This window comes from Cnephaeus nilssonii (genome assembly GCF_951640355.1).
Source record: "Cnephaeus nilssonii genome assembly, chromosome: 22".
NCBI classification, from domain to species: Eukaryota; Metazoa; Chordata; class Mammalia; order Chiroptera; family Vespertilionidae; genus Cnephaeus; species Cnephaeus nilssonii.
In genome coordinates, this window is record NC_137093.1 from 25107897 (window position 1) to 25122074 (window position 14178).

The window sequence follows — 14178 nt, forward strand, 5'->3', positions numbered from 1 at the left end:
AAAGCTGCTGCCGGAGGGCAGGCAGTTCAGGTCGCTGGATTTCATGAAGCAGGTGAAGGGAGAAGCCATCCTGTCTGAGGATTTTTGCTTCTCTTGTTGAGCTTTTCAGAAATGGGGGTGCCTGGTTCCCTCAGGATCCCATTTCCTTGATGGATAAACTCAACCAGAATTTTTACTTCTACTCAATTTCCTCATGCTTATTCTTTCATGGGTAGAGATGGCAACAATAGCTCAGTAGCAAGCCCAGGGAAAGTACCTTGTACTTTTGTGAATGAATTGTTTTTTTTTAGAATGAATAAAGATAGTGAAACTAAGTTATGACACTACTTATTATTTGGATTTAATGTGCTGTGTTCCCTGAAACATGATATTCAGTAAATATCTAATTAGATACCTTCCAAAGCCAATGGGATAGACTTTTTCCTCACGTTAGCATTTAGAGGTCCTGTCGTTTTTATGAAAACTTACAACTTGTCCTTTTCTACTACAAAAAAAAAATCCAAAACATCCCAGTTTCTTTAGTCTTTTACTAGGAGGCCTGTTTTCTAACTGTTTTGCTCCTTTATTCCTGTAATTAGTGTTTATGATATCCAAGATACAAAGGCAGGAAGATACCCTGACCCTCAGAAAATATATGATGTGGCAGAGAACCTTAGAAAGATACTTTCAAACAAAGTAGAAAATATTCTAGAAAGATTTAAAGTACAGAAACCAAAACTAAACATGGTACTATAAGGAGATTCCGAATGTATTGTTGATAATATCTTCTTAAATATGCCAAAGGGGCAGGGTTTCTCGGTTCCTAGAGCTGAAACAGGACAGCTCATTTACAATCATTTTACCTGAGTAGCTTCTTCCTTGTTATTTAAACCTGCTCCTTGCCCTGCCTCCTTCCTCAGGTCAGGAGCCTGTGTATATAGAGTGATAGGATGGTTTGCATGGAACCTGGGACCCCCACACTCATACTCACTGCAGCCGTCCAGATTCTGATGCCTCAAGGGGAAAGGGTGGTCCCTAAATTGGTGCTGCAGGCCCAGTGCTCACCTTTCATACGTTAAACTTCTAAATGGCACCCCTGCTTGGCAGTTAGGCTGTGGTTTCACTGTCCTTCCAACATGCGTGTGTCTTCAGTCCCAGAGCTGAGAACAGTAAAGACCAGAAGAAAGGGCTTTTGCTCAGTCTGCTTAATCAAATTTTTAAAATGAAAAACATCTCATTTGGCCCTAGTTATGTAAAGAAGAAAGGGACAGGAGGAGAGGAAAACAGATTTTCCTCGGTCCATTTGTTCGACACAAAGATAGTCTTTTAGTACCAGCCTATGTCATTCTCTCAGGAATGGCAAAGGGGGGCTTTCAATCTGGGCACTTTTGTTTGGAAAGATAATCCTCAACTTGCATTTATAAAATATAATTTGGGCCAATGGGAGCTGATTCAATGTGGTCACTGAAACTAAGGTTCAGAAGAGGAAATTAGAGCAAAAAAAGGTACAAGCCACGTAGTACCCCTCTAATTCAATATTTGTTGCTCCAAAAAAAGGAAAATTTAATATCATTTCCTTCTCGTATGGCGCTTTGATAACCCTCTCAAAGCTCCTAACGCTGGCCTTGAAATGGTCTGGGTAGGGAGACTTACAGAAATTTGGACTAAGCACTGGGCAGTACCTAGTTTGAGGGGGTTGGGAGTGCCTTGGAAAAGCCTTACGTTCACCCTGTGGGCACCAGGGCTCCCCACCAAGCTGAGGCTCAAACCTTGAGTCTGGCAGAACATTGTGCATCGAGTGTGTCTGATTAGCATAGTTGAGAAAGACTCCTGTGATATTTGCAGCAAGAGACCTTAATAATTGCCTTAGTGGACTCAACTGAGTACATGCCTGCCTATTTTAGGCCAGTTTCGCCCTATTTCTGGATGTGGAGTCATAATTTTCATGAATAATACTAACCCTCTGTGTGAAGCCCCACTATTCATGATTAGCACTGAACTTGTCATACAGGAAAAGGCCTGTGACATGATCAGACTCCTGGAAAGTTCATATCTGAATATAACAGACCCAGCAGGAGCCAGGGGGAATGAATGTTTAGGGACAAAGCAGAGTGTGGTTGAATGGCGGGCCATTGTGTGAAGACCGGAATCTCTGCCCCTTGGCGTGTTACATAGGGAGCTAAAACGAGCAGGGAGGCAGAGATGGAGTGTGACTCAAAAGGGGGCACAGAGAAATTTGAACTGTGCTCTTGACCTACAGAGCACGAATCAGAACTTACCGTTACAAGGAGCACCCTCTGCGGTAATTGGATTTGCTCTTCAAACCACTTCTGCCGATGTGTTTCTCAGAATCCCCGAGTTTTTAGCGCAGGCAAAAGAAATGCAGTTTTAAAAGCAGATTCCAACATTATCAAATTTATCATCCCTCTAGAGTCCACTCTAAATCTGTAAGTCCTGCTGGTTTGACTATTGCGGGGGAAATCATTTGGCTTAAAATCTGTCGTTTGCATATCTCTTTTTTGTAAAAAACCTTCCTCACCATTCTAATTCCCGCTTATTTCACTGCTTGAGGGACATGCTTGTATGGACCTCAGCATTGCTCTTGCTTTGCTGTTTTACTTATTGGTTCTTTATAACAGTGTTGTTTTTTAAAGTAGATAATCTAGTTGTGAGTCAGGGGAGGAACCTGAAAATGGCATTAAAAGCTAATATAATTTTCTTCATACACAGCTGATTTGGGCCACATGCATGAAAAACTTACCTTTCATCTCTGAGAGCTATTTTTTATTTACTATCAAACATTCACCTGATTTCTATAAACCCAACTATAAAAATTAATCTTTGAAATAATTAACAAAATTTGAATACAGACTATTAGATTATATTAAGGAATCACTGTTAATTGTATTAGGTACAATAAAGTTTTTTTAAATTATAGATACATACTGAAATATTTGTGGTTAAAATAATATTATATCTGGGATTTGTTTTAAAATGGTTCAGCCTCCCAAAAACTGAGTGGGTGGGGTGGGGGAAATAGATGAAATGAGAATTTTTATTTTTTTTTATTTTTTGCAAAGTGGTCCTTTGGCCCTGGCTGGTGTGGCTTAGTTGGTTGGGTGTCATCCGGTGTGTGGGAAGGTTGCCAGTAAGATTCTCTATACGGGCTCCATCATGCAGGAGGGTCATGCAGGAGACAGCCAATTGATGTTTCACGCTCACAGTGTTTCTTTCTCTCCCTCTCCCTCTTTCTCTAAAAATCAATTTTTAAAAAAGCTATTATTAAGGTTATTAAAACTTATTTAAGTTAGTTATTAAAGTTAAAGCTAGTTATTAAAGATAGTTATTTAAACTTAGTTACTAAAGTTTAAAATCATAAGGACTCTAGAGGTTATTGGCTGTGACAAATAACATGTTTTTTAAGCTCCAACCATATGCTAGACCTTATACAACATGGGGGACACAAGGATGGCGTTGGTCTGCAGCCTGGGGTAGGAGGAGCCCCTGGTCTAGAACTGAAGGCAGACACATAAACTGATGGGTATATGCAAGATGCTCTATAACAAGTGAGATGAGCAAGAGGTTGGCAGCACTGAAAAGGGCCAGCTGCCCTGGCATGGTGGGAGGCAGGGGCTACTGTGTGTCAAAGAGGGCTTCTGGAAGAACTGGGGTCTCAGTGAGGGGCTTCTCCAACTTTAAGGTTCCATGCAGTCAGCAGGGATCTTACTCAGATGCAGATTCTGATTCAGTAGGCCTGGGATACACTTGAGACTCTCTGTTTCTAACAGGCCCCTGGATGCTGGAGCTGCAGGGCCACGCTTTTTAGTAGCTGAGTTCTAGATGGTAGGGTCAGGTGGAGCAGAGAGGACACTGGAGGCAGAGGGAACAGTTTGTGTGCACACGCGCGCACACTCGAATGCCCAAGTAAAGCCAGTGTTGCTGAGAAGGAAGGCAGGAGATGAGGCCTGAGAAGAATTAGGTGGGGCCAGATAACGGGAGGCCTTATGGTCTGGATCCGGAGCTTGGACTTGACCCAGGAAGATGGTGATGAGGCTGAGGAGAGTGTGGAGTGTCAGGAGACGTTTCTCCATAGTTTCTTAAGTCTCCATATCTCACAGATTAAGAGGGCAAGGCTTCTCCCTCTTAATCTGTGAGACGTTCTCAAGTGATTGTATCAGTCACACAGGCCAGCCCTACCAGGATGCCAGTGCTAGCACCTGGGCAATATGGGACCTCTGGTCAGTCTCAGCCAGTGACCTCACAGGCTCAAGTTCCTTTTAATTAAATAACACCCTGACCTTTGTTAAAACAGGTCTGTTGTTCCTTACAAAAATGCAGCCCCAAAACCAGGATTTGAAAACTTCCAATTGTCATCCTACTAAGAGTTTTTAAAGCTATGTTCAGAGTTTGGGTAAAAAGCCAAGGGCACTTGGGCAGTGGTGGTCAAGGCGGTCTCTCAGTTATAGGAAATGTTTTGTTTCTGTCAGCATTTTCTGCATTTTAATGTCAACACTGATTTTTAGTATGTTTTAGCTTTTATTTTAGCTATTATTGAGTACCTACTGTGTACAAAGCATTTATATTCACATTATCTTATTTATCTTTTTTTCAACAGTCCTATGAAGCAAGTGGTATGTCCTCTTCCAACCACCCATGCCCCATTGTTCAAATGAGAAAATGAGGCTAAAGTGGTTAAGTGATTTGATGAGGATTACGCTCTGAGCCAAACAGGATTTGAATCTAGGATTCCTAATGGCAAGACCAGTGCCCTTTCTTTCCAGTACTCGAGAAAAGCCCCATTTCTTTTATTTCTGTGAAAAAAAGGGACCCTGGGATGGATCCAGGCTACTGTTGAGGTCATTCCTGAGAATATTCTTTGTGGATTGTTTGGGAATTAGAGTTTGAAATTCTGATAGTATGCCGAATTATTAAGATTGCCTTTTTGACATTGTGGAAACCGAAGGATTAACTCAGTGGCGACAGAGGGTCTGCAGTTCAAGCTGTTAGCTCTAAGTCATTTTCTTTTCTTCTCTGGGTTTGGGAAATCCCAAGCCCCAGGAGTAAGGCAGGCTGCAATGGTATCCAGGAAGCATTTGTTGCACAGCAGAGCGGCTCTGTAGAATGTTGGACTGTCTCCGCGGGTGTTCCCAGCCCAGCTGTTCTCAGCCGGGAAGGGGCTCCCCAGAGTCGGAGCCTTTGCATGAAACACTGCATCAAGCAGCCTTGTCCAGGCCTCAGGGTCTCTCCATGTCTTCATTGTATGAGCTGAAGTTCACCTTGAAACAAACACAGCGTCTCTGTGCGTCATTAACACTGTACAGCTAAAGCAAAACCTCAAACTTAGGCCATAGCCAAAGCAATACTGAAGTGAACGTTAATAATATAAATTATGCATACTAATTTTTTTCACCTCTCCTCTCTTTCTATTACAATTATATAATGTTTTTAATTGAACCCTTTAGACTGCCCAAGTTAGCATTGTCAGAATCCTGTTTGTTTGTTTTGTTGTTGTTGTTGTTGTTTATTCTTGCTTTATAAGAGTAGTTTTGTTTTCCCAACTAGACTAAATTTTTCAAAGATAGGAGCAGGGGTAGCTCTGGAATTTCTGTGAAGGAGAGGCTTAAGGCAGAATGGGAAACTGAAGGATTTCTTTTAAAGCTGTATTTACATAGCAGGCACCCTCATTTTACTTGGGTTGCATGTTATTTATGGAGGGGTGCTGATGGAATTTATGGGGGCTTTCCCCCGTCAAGCCATATTAACAATTTTCCACAACACCTAGCACAGTGGAGGCCATACCAGGTGCTCACAAGTATTCTTGATGATGTGAAATCATGTGTCTTCCAATAAGAAAGAAAACGAAAACTAGTAAAAAGTATATGGACTTGAGAGTCACACCAGCTTAGGTTTGAATCACTAATCATTTAATAGTTTATGGCAAACGACTCTCCCCTGGGCCTTGGTTTCTTCATCCATGCCTTCCAGGGTTGTTTTGAAGATTAATGAGTAAAATATACACGGTCCTCAGATTTCAGCACATGGTAGGCATGGAAGTCCTGGCAGGTATTGTGGTGGCCTCTGCCTTCCCCCAAGGAAAGACTCCCACTGGCGTGTGTCAGCCTAAATAGGTCATTCCTAACCTGCGTGCTATTTCTGTCCATTCCTTTTATACCTGACTGACCAGGGGGCTCAGGAGCGCGCCTCAGCCTCTGTGGTGCCATTGCACTCCGGGAACCCGAGAGGTCCCGCATTTGTCCCTACAATGCCGTTTTATGGTTTCAGGTATGGCATCTACTCAACTAGTCTTTGTTTTTGGCAGTGGGCATTATTTAACTTTCTGTTAAAAAGCATAGGCTTTCTGAACCAAATGGACATTTTCCTCAGTGACAGATATATAATGTATTTCTAAGATGTTCTAAAGCAGTTGTGTAAAGCATACTAATCACTTAAAAAGGGAAACTCATGTAGATCATTAAGGATGATTTTACTGAACATCTTTACACCAGCACTTGCCTGTAAGGAATGTATGTAAACATAAGAAATAGTCCCTGCCCTCAATCTTATGATGTAATTAGGAATCTGAGTTATAAACATAGGAGAAAATTGGACACCAGCCCACCAGTTATATAAATAAGTTTGAATTATGAGTTAGTGTGCTGTGAGTTTTTGAAGATGAAAGGGCCCAGGATGGGTTGTGGAAATTGGAGGCGTCCTCATGGAGAAAGGCAGATGGAGCTGGATGGGGCAGATGGAACCTGACACAGACTTGGAGGAAGGTCACAGGATTGGTGTGCTTGTGGGTTGGGAACCGAGCTGCCCAAGTAGAAGAGTGGACAGAGAGGAACCAGATCAGACCTTGAAAGTCAGAGTTGATTCGAGGGAAACTGACATACTGAAAGCCCTAGTTTAGGAAGATGAGCCCAGAGTACATTTATAGGGTGGATCAGGGGGAGGAAGTTTGGGGAAGAGAGGATGGATATATATTTCTAAATCCAAGGGATAAGGGCCTGAGCAATGATAGCAGCAGTGAGATAAGTCAGGAAGGGTTAAATCCAAGATGCATTTAGGAAGAAGACTGAACTTGATGACAAGTGCAATATATAAGGGATGAAACAGCAGAAAAAGTAAAAGATGACCCTGTGGTTCGTTGCCTCGGGTATTTGTGGTGTCCCTGCGAAAAAAGTTCCAGTCAACAAACTGAGCTCTTCTTCCCAGAGACGCAGCTGTATCATTCCTCTTGAACTTGGACTGACCTTTTGTCAAGTAAGGTGTCTGTTACTGCCTAAGAAGCCACCCCCAAACCCTAGTGGCTTAAAACAACAACAGCTTATCATTTCTCCTGACTCTGTGGGTTGGCTGAGTTTCGGCCCGGCTGCTCCTCTGCTACTCTCCTGTGGGTTCCATCAGGTGGCTGCATTCAGCTGGGTGCTCTGCTGGGGCCAGGACATTGAGGATGGCTTCAGGATTCTCCCTGGTGACCACGCTTTTCCGCAGCATAGTCAGATCTCTTCTGGGGTAGCTTGCTTCCAAGGAAGAGGATGCAGAAGCTACCTGTCCTCTCAAGTCCTCAGAAGTCTACCTTGGATTTTATTGGTCAGAGGAAGTTAAAAGGCCAGCTTAGACTCACAAGTAGGTGAAACTGATTCCAACTATTTAAGTAGGGAATGACACACATGTATGGGGGGGGGGGGCGGATTATTAGAGCCTTCTTTGGAGACTGTCTACCACATTAAATAACCAGAAATTACATCTCGGAGAGGAACTACCACCAGAAGAGAACTACTGCTGTGACACATCCGTGGAGTCAGGATCCTTAGGAACTCTTACTCCCTTCCCCTACAGTTAAAATTTCATAGAGGAGAAAAGGCTGTTTACTTATTTATTTGAGTGAGTTATTATAGACTCAGAGACACATGTGGGGGGCTGCTTGAAGATTCAGAGTGACTGAAAGGAGAGTTGTTCAGAAATAAATGTATAGAGGCAAGGGGGGCCGTATTGTGATAGGACTTGGACCAAGATGGCAGGTGGCAGATTTGGAATGGCTTTAGATGGACAGGGTGGGGTATGCTTATGGTCACAGGCTGAGCGTGTGGATGAATCTACACTTACCCCATTGATTCTCTGATGGAAGTATTCTAAATGATTGGTCCCCTGATAGGACTCAAGCAGCAGAACCGTGTGTGTACTTAGTCCTTGTCCCTATGGAAGTGTTGGAGGTGAGAATGGCATCAGGTGTTTGGCCACTGGGGTCAGACCAAACCTTGGTTCAGCAACGTCAGTACTTGAGGTCTGGCTGGGAAAGAATTCAGAGCTAAGACTCCAACTATAAGAGAAAGTTTATTTAGAGAGTCACAGAGATAGAAGAAATGGGCTCTGGAAACAAATCACAGAGGCAAAAGAGGGCCCTTGGAGCTTAGGAAAGAGAAAGGTGAAGAGCCTGGGGAGCAGAAGGAGGGGGAGGGGAAAGGCACGAGGGTGCTCCTGAGCTGAGCGCACTGGGTCCTGGTCCAAAGGGTGGGGATTTTAGGGGAAGTCCCAGGGGAGGATCTCAATAGAATATTCATCAGCTTTCCAGGTGTGTCCTTTCAGGGTAGTGGTCTGCACTGATTGGTTGGCCAAGGCAGGGGATTGTAAGTCAAAGAGGCATCACTTGTCTGGTTTTGCTGCTTTTCTTGGCTTCAAGCTGAAACACTACTGAGGCCTACACATCATCTCCAGGGGTTAATGCTTAAGGGAGTGGTCATGCAGGGGCCCACGTGGGACGCGCATGAGGCCACTCTTTGGCTCCTTGTTCCTTCTCCAAGGGGGTCTACCACGTGACTAGCGACATGCCAGGGGAGGAAAGGTTATGGAAGGGTCCAAACTGAATGACCAGTGAGATGCTGGGGGAGAAAAGGTTACCCTGGGAGTGAGGTTCTTGTTTTCCCAGATTTGCCTGTTGTTGGCACCCAGGGCTTTGCACCCTGGTGACCTTCTGTACTTGGTCTGTCTTCCTTGCTCTGCTCATGTCCTTCTAACTGCCTACCGCAGAAGGAAGAAATCTGCCACCGAGGCACCAATGCTGAGTGCCTGGGGCAGGAGATGGGCTCTGCCACACAGGTTAAATGACATTTAAAATAAGCAGAGTCACTGCATCATTTCTGAAGAAGCAGATTTTACTTATAAGCAAAAATAATAGATATTTTGTAGACCCAGGAAAGAGTTTTCTAAAACATTGGACAAAAACTTTGCTGTTAGTTTCTTTCTCTTTTTAAAAAAATATATTTTATTGATTTCAGAGAGGAAGGGAGAAGGAAAAAGAGAGAGAAACATCAATGATGAGAGAGAATCATTTAACCGCTGCCTCCTGCAGGCCCCCTACTGGGAACCGAGCCCACAACCCAGGCATGTACCCTTGACTGGAATCGAACCCGGGACCCTTCAGTCCGCAGGCTGACGCTCTGTCCACTGAGCCAAACCAGCTAGGGCACTTTTAGTTTCTTAAATGTCCCAGATCTGGCCAGAGCACTGGAATAGAAAACATAGTAACAGTCAGGACTTCTTCTTATGCAAATTACCATCTGAAGATGCATATTCATATTGAGCTTTTACCATAATGGGTATGCTTTATGTCTTTGTTAGGAATTGTTTGATTGCCAGGAATAGAACCTCCCTCAAGCTGACTTGAGCAAAAGGGATTTATTGGAAGGAACATTGGGAGTATATCATAAAACTCAACCCCAGAGTCCCAAGAACCTGGGAAGAAAGTTTCCACTCTTGCCAGTTCTCTCTAGGGCCGCATGGCCTCCCACCTCTGCCTCTCTCTCAGCATGGCATTCATCCTTCTTCCTGTTTGTGTACCAACAGAATCAGCTCACCCATCAACTCCCATGGCTCAAACATGGCTGGTCGCCTTACTCCCACTTGACAGAACCCTATAAATCCAGTGCCTACAATTCATTAACTGGAATCCCAGTTCCAGCTTCCTGGGAGAGAAATCTGGTGGCCCCAGTGGGAGTAAGCCGTGGCCAAAGGCGTGGGTCCTGTAGGCTGTCCCCATCGAGCAGCCGTTGTGGGAGCAGGATCTCTGGGAAGGTGTGTGGGCAATAGGTGGTCTTCAGCTGTGGAAGCCCCATGGAGATGCGTGTAGCACCTTCCCAGTGAGGCCACTGTTATAGCCGAATGTAGCAGGTGTTGAATAAGCCTGCCTGGTTGCTTCCTAACAGTCCCTGGTGATAGTCAAAGAACAGTAGTAGCTCCTGGGTTAATCTGAATAGAGGGCCATCTCCCTCAGCCACCTCTAAAACTAGTGTCTGTCAGGAACTCTGAACATCTGAAGAGAATGTTGGTAATTAACCGTCATGAGTTTTAAAGCATCAACTATGATAAACAAGGGGTTCATGTGTATCTTAAGATGATTTTTTAAAAATTGAAAGTGATGAGGCCTCTTTGGTAAGACGAAAAATGCATGACTGAGCCACAGGACTTTAAAGTGGTCTTGGAAATGAGAAGGAATTTGAGAACAAATATCCTTTTTCAAATGGAGTTTTCCTCTCTGCTTCTGGGAAGAGCTGAGGGTGGGTTACAGCCTGGAAATCCACTCAGTTGACCAGTAATGCTTTTGAAGACTCCATGACGTGTCTTCTCCGGGGAGACTTGGAGCCACAGTTTCCAGTGCGACTCAGAGGCAGTGGCACCACGTGGAGGCTGCATGTCTCAGAGGCTGGCCTTGTGCACAGAGCGTTGAGGGACTAATGTGTTTGCGAATTCTATCTTTAATCTCAGGGAGTGATTTTCATTTAGCTCCCCAGACTGGGCCTATCAGGAAAAGGGCCAGGGACACCAGAAAAAAACCAACCATGGTGTGAGAATCGGCGCCCCTAGAGCGCCACTCTGCTCTCCATTTCCATCTTGTATGCCACCCCCCCCAACCCCAAAACCCTTAACCTCACTGGTTTCTTCTCTGTCACACAGCAATGACATCACCTGTCCTGCCTTCCGGAAGGGCTATGGGTTTCATGCAAGATGCTTACATGAAAGCACATTGTATGCTAGCCAGATAAATGTAAGAGATGAACATTTGAATATCTGGAACCAAACCCAGTTTTCTGAGGTGGCTGCCTTTGATTTTTGTCTTTTAATTCAACGCTGTTTTATGTTTCTATTACTAAGCAAGTTGTTCCTGTTTGTGTAGTGAATGATGAAAGCTTTATTCCATATAATGATAATAAACACTATTTATTCAGCACATACTATCTTGCCAGGTCTTGTAGTGTTTACTTTATTTACATTATCTTCTTTTAATTCTCCCTTGAGGCCTGTATTGTTCCTCATTCTACTGTTGATAAAACTGAACTTGGAAAGGCGAGGCTCCGCCCTTCGCGACTGGCTACAGCTGTTCAGGTCTGGGCTTGGCTCTTGGGTGGGTTCCACCCTTCGGGACTGGCTTTGGCTGTTCAGCTCTAGGTTGGTGTCTCAGGGTCTAGGGTTGGGTCTTCAGAACCAGTGTCGGCCCTCTGGGACCAGATTTGGCTCTTGGGCCTTGGCTGGGCTACTCTGAGCCAAGTTCATTGAAATCAAATTGAGCCGGGCCATGGGGAAGCCCCGGTCTCCACAAGATTGCCTTAGAGCAGCGGTTCTAAACCTTTCTCATGTCGCCACCCACAGGTTGAGAACCGCTAGCAGGGTCGCCTAAGACCATCGGAAAACACAGATATTTACATTACGATTCATAACAGTAGCAAAATAACAGTTATCAAGTAGCAACGAAAATAATTTTATGGTTGGGGGTCACCACAACATGAGGACCTGTATTAAAGGGTCGCGGCATTAGAAAGGTTGAGAACCACTGCCTTAGAGGAAAGGACCCGTAAGTGAGCACACTCGGCCTGGGAGCCCGAGGTTGGAAGGGCTGGGGCTGCTGACTCTCCAGGGAGAGGAGCCTGTGGACATCACTGAGACACACCGAGGCTGGCTCCTGGGGCCTGCTGGGAGAATAGCATTGCTTAGGGGCTAGGCTGGGCTCTTCGGAGAGAGGTTCCACCCTTTGGTGGGGCGGGGGGGGGGGGGGGGGGGCGGGGGGGAGGAAATAGCACACCAGTCTGGGGCCATTTGGTGAAGTACATTTGATGATCTCAAGAAAATTTAAAGTAGGTTAAAGTAAGTTAAAGTTTTTGGTATTTTTTGTGTGTTGTTGTTTGTTTGTTTTTTAAAAAAAAAGTTAATGCATTTTAGAAAGGTTTCATCCAAAATGATAAAGATAAAATTTTAAGTATTAAAGTTAACCTTCGTGGTAAACTCAGTTATCTAAAATGGTATTTCTAGGTTGCCAAAGAGGACAGTGAGCAGGCAGGTCTCAAAACCAACGGTTACTCGCTTTAAGTTAATGTTGTTACAGATCAGCTCTGCTCTTCCCTTCTGCTCTGCTCTCTTCATTCACTGCTGCCTAAGAAGTGCCTTTACCCACTCACTCCATGATTTTAGCTGGCAACACAGAACATTTGTTCATTTAACACAATTTCAGAGCACCTGCCATGTGACCAGGACCATGCCAGGCCCTGGGAATACAATGGTGTGCGAAAGATAGTCCTACGCTTAAGTGGTTCCTGGGTAATTGGGGAGAGAGACACATAAACAGATGTTCAGAATCAAGTTCAGCATAGGCTGCTATAGGATTATACAGCAGGGGCATATAACCTTTTTTTGTGGGGGTGGGGGGAATAAAAGGAGGGCCATGGGGCTTCCCAGGAAAAATGATGCTCAGGCTGCGATCTTAAGTAGGGAAGAATATTCCAAGCAGAGGGAATAACATGTGCAAAAGTCCAGAGGCCAGAGTGCAGTGTGCAGTTGGGAAACTTGCAAATACACTATGATTTATTTTGACCTACAGATACAGTGTGAGCCCAGGGTAGAGGGGTCATCCTGATGGGGAAGGGGAGCAGCACAGAGGGGGCAAGACCCTGTGTAACATGGGAGAGAGTTTGGACTTCACCTTGGGGGGTAGCCAGGGATCTTCGAGGGTTTTAACAGGGCCCCAGCTTTAAGCATCGCTCTCCAGCTCCTATTACTTTTCTCTCTGTGTCACTGGTCATACTCGCTTCTTTTTGTTCCTGCAAGGCCTTGTGTTAGGCCTCTGCCGTGCCACTACTTCTGTGTTAGGCCTCTGCCGTGCCACTACTTCTGCCTGGAATGTACTGTAAAGACTATTCTGGTTGCCATTGACGAATTAGATTAGAGTAGGGTGAGCCTAGAAATGGGGATGGAATAGGAGGCTGAAGCAGCAAACTGAGAGGGAGGAGAAGGTGTTCTAAACTGGGGAAGTGGCAGTGGGGATAGAGAGACATGGACAGATGTCTGGTAGAATTGACAGTGTCCAGCAAGTGATTAACTTGGACGGCAAGGGTGATACCTCAGGCCATTGATATTCAGATGGATGGAGCAACAACGTGCTGTGATCTGATTTCCAGTGATCTGCCTCAGGATGTGTTTTGGGACCTCACTGCTTCAGTGGAACATGAGCTGCCTGGGTTTGCTCGCCAAATTGTTGTGAATAGGTTCCAGCTGCATTAATGCAACCCATGGCCTTGTTTATGTCTAATCTTCACATTTATGGTTATGTGCCTTGGGCTCTCTATAACTGATACCTAATAACATGCTTACTGGTGAGCATAATGGACTAAATGAGACAAAAATCAAAGTAAATGACCAGAATGATCATGATCAAGTAGTTCTTACTAAGAATCATTAAGTGCATGGCTTGGGTTTCCATATGCGAGGTCCCTTTAACTTGGCTAGTGTGATACGCTCCCTGCTAGAGATGCTTGACTCACTGCATTTGTTTAAACTCTAAAACCCAGCCATTCCCAAGCCAGGCCCCCTGAACACCAGGCTTCTACTGCCCAGAGTTTTTCTGTTTACATTTGCTACTATAGAGACTTGGTTTGTTTCCGAAAGATGCACTTTAGCATTTGTGTGGTGAGCCACATTTGTTATATTTGAACCATATGTGACGTAAAGAAGAAGGGTAACCACTTGGCTTAGAGGGGGAAGGGTGACTTTTTGGGTTAGCAGAGATACTTCCTGCCAATTTAAAATGAGCTGGTGAGAGGTAGATGATGGCAGAAATTAAGTGTGTGTGTGTGTACATATATACATATGTGTATATTTTTAGATGTCAGAAGACTAATGTGGATATAAAGCTTATTAAACTGGACCATGCTG

At 44.5% G+C, this 14178-nt stretch overlaps 1 protein-coding gene across 2 annotated transcripts in view; it reads left to right on the plus strand.

Annotated features, from left to right (window-relative positions):
* The window catches only part of KREMEN1 (kringle containing transmembrane protein 1), a 47410-nt gene that overhangs the window by 18568 nt on the left and 14664 nt on the right, over positions 1 to 14178 (plus strand). The gene's annotated exons all lie outside the window — the stretch shown is intronic.